The sequence below is a fragment of the Ambystoma mexicanum genome, chromosome 13 (genome assembly GCF_040938575.1).
Source record: "Ambystoma mexicanum isolate Mex_15411 chromosome 13, UKY_AmexF1_1, whole genome shotgun sequence".
NCBI lineage: Eukaryota > Metazoa > Chordata > Amphibia > Caudata > Ambystomatidae > Ambystoma > Ambystoma mexicanum.
The window spans coordinates 631835050-631841802 of record NC_090938.1 but is presented as its reverse complement, the minus strand read 5'-3'; the positions used below and the strand labels follow the sequence as shown (position 1 = coordinate 631841802).

The window sequence follows — 6753 nt, the reverse complement described above, 5'->3', positions numbered from 1 at the left end:
AGTAGTGGAGCAGAACAACACCATATATATGTCACCTGTAAACAGTATCTCTCACTAATAGAGTGAGAAAGAAGACGTTTGAACTGAATTAAACTCAGTTTCTGCTTCAGGTTTGGGGACATCCATTATTGATAACCTTAACTGTCCTGATTTGATAGAAAAAAATCAAGGAAAACGACGCCACTACTTGTATGTAAATCACTGCATGGACTTCTGGGTAACTTGGAAGGAGCTGCAGCTTCCTTGTATGATGTGGTCAAAGTACAGGCAATACATTCTTCACATGTGGCGATGCTGGCAGTGCTTTGAAATCCCTGAGCTGATCCGTGGAATTATCTATGAACTGATTTATGTTTAGTATTAGTAGAGCGCAGAGTTCACCACCAGGGTGGCCTCTTGGCACTTTGAGTGTATTGTACATAATGCATTTGTAGGAATTATAACGTGTACACCTATCTGGGGAGCAGTAGAGGCTGTACGAGGGTGGGGGAGGTTGACAATCGCATGATCATTAGAGGAGGGGGAGCAGACTGGAGAAATCAGGGGAGCAGGGCTGGGGCTCCCCATTCAGTGGCAGCTATCTGCTGTTTTTGCTCTTTAAGTGCACACGCATCACGTTCTCCTCACTGTTTTTTTTCAGCATTTTTTACTAGAAATGGTGAGCACAGGGTAATAATAATTTCTTCTTTGTGTCGCTCTTTAGCCAAAAGCGCTTCACAGAGATCAAGTTTATAAAATGATTTTTGCCCAATCGAAATTCGTGTTCATTTTATCGAGCTCGGAATGATGAGAGGCGGAGCTGACCTTCCTGGGATTCACACCAGCTTCCTGCAAATTGCAGCAGCGAGCGCTCAACCTGCTGAACTATCTTACCAGCTGCCCAGTACATGGGGAACGGTAGTGATATTACCGCTAAAACACTAGAGGTGGTGGAAGGAAGAATGAGAGACGAGTGGGCAATGTGGGGCAAGGCTGTGAATATACATTATCCCGTTAGATTCCACACACACCCAGCTGAGTGTCCTCGAGCCACCGCTGTGGGTGTTGCTAGGGGTGGAAAGGTGAACACCTGCTGGGGATCTTCAGTAGAGTGCAGAGCTGCATTGAGGAGGTGCAGGAAGTCAAATGCCCTCATGGTAAAGGGGTTCCTTCCACTTGAGAGCAAAGCAGAGGGCCTACATCTGGAAGCCGTGCAAGGCGATATTGGAGTTTTGAGGCAATGCTGACTTTGAGAGGGGGAGATGATGAATGGTGGTCTATGGTGAGGTGGCTTAAGCTAGCTAGCAGGACTAGCAATGCTGACCTTGAGAGGGCAGGTGATGAATGGTGTTCTGTGTTGAGGCGCTTAGGTTAGCTAGCAGGGCTAGCCATGCAGACTTTGAGAGGGGAGGTGATGAATGGTGGTCTGTGGTTAGGTGGCTTACACTAGCTAGCAGGGCTAGCAATGCTGACCTTGAGAGGGGAGGTGATGAATGGTGGTCAATGGTCAGATGGCTTAATCTAGTTAGCATTGCTAGCAATGCTGACTTTGAGAGGGGGAGATGATGAATGGTGGTCTATGGTGAGGTGGCTTAGGCTAGCTAGCAGGACTAGCAATGCTGACCTTGAGAGGGGAGATGATGAATGATGGTCTGTGGTGAGGCGGATTAGGCTAGCTAGCAGGGCTAGCAATTCTGACTTTCAGAGGGGAGATGATGAATGTTGGCCTATGGTGAGGTGGTTTAGGCTAGCTAGCAGGCCTAGCAATGCTGACTTTGAGGATGGAGATGATGAATGGTGGTCTATGGTGAGATGGCTTAGGCTAGTTAGCAGGGCTAGCAATGCTTATTTTGAGAGGGGAGATGACGAATGGTGGTCTGTGGTGAGGCGGTTTAGGCTAGCTAGCAATGCTAGCAATTGTGACTTTGAGAGGGGAGATGATGAATGGTGGTCTATGGTGAGGTAGCTTAGGCTAGCTAGCAGGGCTAGCAATGCTGACTTTGAGCGTGGAGATGATGAATGGTGGTCTATGGTGAGGTGGCCTGCTGACTTTGGGAGGGGAGATGATGAATGGTGGTCTATGGTGAGATGGCTTAGGCTAGCTAGCAGGGCTAGCACTGTTGATTTGAGCGTGGAGACGATGCATGGTGGTCTATGGTGAGGTGGCTTCGGCTAGCTAGCAGGGCTAGCAATGCTGACTTTGAGAGAGGAGGTGATGAATGATGGTCTGTGGTGAGGCGGATTAGTCTAGCTAGCTGGGCTAGCAATTCTGACTTTCAGAGGGGAGATGATGAATGGTGGCCTATGGTGAGGTGGCTTAGGCTAGGTAGCAGGGCTAGCAATGCTGACCCTGAGGGTGGAGGTGATGAATGGTTGTCTATGGTGAGATGGCTTAGGCTAGTCAGCAGGGCTAGCAATGCTTATTTTGAGAGGGGAGATGACGAATGGTGGTCTGTGGTGAGGCGGCTTAGGCTAGCTAGCAATGCTAGCAATTGTGACTTTGAGAGGGGAGATGATGAATGGTGGTCTATGGTGAGGTGGCTTAGGCTAGCTAGCAGGGCTAGCAATGCTGACTTTGAGAGGGGAGATGATGAAAGGTGGTCTATGGTGAGATGGCTTAGGCTTGCTAGCAGGGCTAGCACTGCTGATTTGAGCATGGAGACGATGCATGGTGGTCTATGGTGAGGTGGCTTAGGCTAGCTAGCAGGGCTAGCAATGCTGACTTTGAGAGAGGAGATGATGAATGATGTTCTGTGGTGAGGCGGATTAGTCTAGCTAGCAGGGCTAGCAATTCTGACTTTCAGAGGGGAGATGATGAATGATGGCCTATGGTGAGGTGGCTTAGGCTAGGTAGCAGGGCTAGCAATGCTGACCTTGAGGGTGGAGATGATGAATGGTGGTCTATGGTGAGATGGCTTAGGCTAGTTAGCAGGGCTAGCAATGCTTATTTTGAGAGGGGAGATGACGAATGGTGGTCTGTGGTGAGGCGGCTTAGGCTAGCTAGCAATGCTAGCTATCGTGACTTTGAGAGGGGATATGATGAATGGTGGTCTATGGTGAGGTGGCTTAGGCTAGCTAGCAGGGCTAGCAATGCTGACTTTGAGGGTGGAGATGATGAAAGGTGGTCTATGGTGAGATGGCTTAGGCTAGTTAGCAGGGCTAGCAATGCTTACTTTGAGAGGGGAGGTCATGAATGGTGGTCTGTAGTGGGGTGGCTTAGGCTTGCTAGCAGGCCTAGCAATGCTGACTTCGAAAGGGTAGATGATGAATGGTGGTCTATGGTGAGATGGCTTAGGCCAGCTAGCAGGGCTAGCAATGCTGACTTTGAGAGGGGAGATGATGAATGGTGGTCTATGGTGAGATGGCTTAGGTTAGCCATCAGGGCTAGCAATGCTGACTTTGAAGGTGGAGAGGATGAATGGTGGTCTCTGGTGAGATGGCTTAGGCTAGCTAGTAGGACTAGCAATGCTGACGTTGAGGGAGGAGATGAAAGGTGGTCTTTTGTGAGGTGGCTTAGGCTAGTTAACAGGTCTAGCAATGCTTACTTTGAGAGGGGAGGTGATGAATGGTGGTCTGTAGTGGGGTGGCTTAGGCTAGCTAGCAGGGCTAGCAATGCTGACATCGAGAGTGTAGTTGATGAATGGTGGTCTATGGTGAGATGGCTTAGGCTAGCTAGCAGGGCTAGCAATGCTGACTTTGAGAGGGGAGATGATGAATGATGGTCTATGGTGAGATGACTTAGGCTAGCTAGGAGGGCTAGCAATGCTGACTTTGAGGGCAGAGAGGATGAATGGTGGTCTGTGGTGAGATGGCTTAGGCTAGCTAGCAGGGCTAGCAATGCTGACTTTTAGAGGGGAGATGATGAATGGTAGTCTATAGTGAGGTGGCTTAGGCTAGCTAGCAGGGCTAGCAACGTTGACTTTGAGGGTGGAGATGATGAATGGTGGTCTATGGTGAGCCCATGCAGTATCATCAGACATTGTTTGTGCAGGCAAAAACAGTGTATTCCCAGGAGGAGTAAGGGGGTGTGACCACATAGGTTATATCAAAGTGGGCCTGGTTATTTGCATCGTCAAAAAAGGTTAAAAGTGAAATCACATTGCTAATCCCCTGAAAAGGTGCTGCCTTCCTGTGCATCATCAGAAGAACTGCTGGCACCGCATGCTGTTAATCACTAGAGATGGGTATTTATGATTGGTACAATTCTTTTTTCTGTGATATAAATCCAGGCACTAAATGATTACCATGGACCCAAGATAAAAATGCTGATCACAGGAAAAAGAAACACATATCCGCCCAGAAGGTGGAATTGAACCACTCTGTCGCTAAACAGCTACAGGTTTGAAGCCTGCACCCCAGACCACTGAGGCTCATCCGGGCAGTGGTGGAGCAGAACAACACCATATATATGTCACCTGTAAACAGTATCTCTAACTAATAGAGTGGGAAAGAAGCCTTTTGAACTGAATTAAACTGAGTTTCTGCTTCAGGTTTAGGACACCATTATTGATAACCTTAACTGTCCTGCTTTGATAGAAACAAATCAAGGAAAACGACGCCACTACTTGTATGTAAATCACTGCATGGACTTCTGGGTAACTTGGAAGGAGCTGCTGCTTCCTTGTATAATGTGGTCAAAGTACAGGCAATATGTTCTTCACATGTGGCGATGCTGGCAGCGCCTTGAAATCCCTGATGCTGATCCGTGGAATTATCTATGAACTGATTTATGTTTAGTATTAGTAGAGCACAGAGTTCACCACCAGGGTGGCCTCTTGGCACTTTGTGTGTATTGTACATAATGCATTTACAGGAATTATAACGTGTACACCTATCTGGGGAGCAGTAGAGGCTGTACAAGGGTGGGGGAGGTTGACAATCGCATGATCATTAGAGGAGGGGGAGCAGACTAGAGAAATCAGGGGAGCAGGGCTGGGGCTCCCCATTCAGTGGCAGCTATCTGCTGTTTTTGCTCTTTAAGCGCACACGCATCACGTTCTCCTCACTGTTTTTTTCAGCATTTTTAACTAGAAATGTTGAGCACAGGGTAATAATAATTTCTTCTTTGTATCGCTCTTTAGCCAAAAGCGCTTTACAGAGATCAAGTTTATAAAACGATTTTTGCCCAATCGAAATTTGTGTTCATTTTATCGACCTCGGAATGATGAGAGGCGGAGCTGACCTTCCAGGGATTCACAGCAGCTTCCTGCAAATTGCAGCAGCGAGCGCTCAACCTGCTGAGCTATCTCACCAGCTGCCCAGTACATGGGGAACGGTAGTGATATTACCGCTAAAACACTAGAGGTGGTGGAAGGAAGAATGAGAGGCAAGTGGGCAATGTGAGGCAAGGCTGTGAATATACATTATCCCGTTAGATTCCACACACACCCAGCTGAGTGTCCTCGAGCCACCGCTGTGGGTGCTGCTGGGGTGGAAGGGTGAACACCTGCTGGAGATCTTCAGTAGAGTGCAGAACTGCATTGAGGAGGTGCAGGAAGTCAAATGCCCTCAGGGTAAAGGGGTTCCTTCCACTTGAGAGCAAAGCAAAGGGCCTACATCTGGAAGCCGTGCAAGGCGATACTGGAGTTTTGAGGCAATGCTGACTTTGAGAGCGGGAGATGATGAATGGCCGTCTATGGTGAGGTGGCTTAGGCTAGCTAGCAGGACTAGCAATGCTGACCTTGAGAGGGGAGGTGATGAATGGTGTTCTGTGGTGAGGCGAGGCGCTTAGGCTAGCTTGCAGGGCTAGCAATGCTGACTTTGAGAGGGGAGGTGATGAATGGTGGTCTGTGGTGAGGTGGCTTACGCTAGCTAGCAGGGCTAGCAATGTTGACCTTGAGAGGGGAGGTGATGAATGGTGGTCTGTGGTGAGGCATTTAGGCTAGCTAGCAGGGCTGGCAATGCTGATTTTGAGAGGATAGGTGATGAATGGTGGTCTGTGGTGAGGTTGCTTAGGCTAGCTAGCAGGGCTAGCAATGCTGACTTTGAGCGTTGAGATGATGAATGGTGGTCTATGGTGAGGTGGGCTGCTGACTATGAGAGGGGAGATGATGAATGGTGGTCTATGGTGAGATGGCTTAGGCTAGCTAGCAGGGCTAGCACTGCTGATTTGAGCGTGGAGATGATGCATGGTGGTCTATGGTGAGATGGCTTAGGCTAGCTAGCAGGGCTAGCACTGCTGATTTGAGCGTGGAGATGATGCATGGTGGTCTATGGTGAGGTGGCTTAGGCTAGCTAACAGGGCTAGCAATTCTGACTTTCAGAGGGGAGATGATGAATGGTGGCCTATGGTGAGGTGGCTTAGGCTAGCTGGCAGGGCTAGCAATGCTGACTTTGAGGTTGGAGATGATGAATGGTGGTCTATGGTGAGATGGCTTAGGTTAGTTAGCAGGGCTAGCAATGCTGACTTTGAGGGTGGAGAGGATGAATGGTGGTCTATGGTGAGCCCATGCAGTATCAGCAGACATTGTGCAGACAAAAACAATGTATTCCCAGGAGGAGTAAGGGGTGTGACCACATAGGTTATATCAAAGGGGGCCTGGTTATTTGCATCGTCAAAAAGGTTAAAAGTGAAATCACATTCCTAATCCCCCGAAAAGGTGCTGCCTTCCTGTGCATCATCAGAAGAACTGCTGGCACCGCATGCTGTTAATCACTAGAGATGGGTATTTATGATTGGTACAATTCTTTTTTCTGTGATATAAATCCAGGCACTAAATGATTACCATGGACCCAAGATAAAAATGCTGATCACAGGAAAAAGAAACACATATC

The 6753-nt window shown here is 48.5% G+C and overlaps 1 non-coding gene across 1 annotated transcript; it reads right to left on the bottom strand.

The window, feature by feature from the left end:
- Window positions 1-4272: 4272 nt before the first annotated feature.
- On the bottom strand, window positions 4273-4359 carry TRNASTOP-UCA (transfer RNA opal suppressor (anticodon UCA)). The gene has a single exon. It is a non-coding gene; the product is annotated as a tRNA-Sec (tRNA).
- Window positions 4360-6753: the final 2394 nt, after the last annotated feature.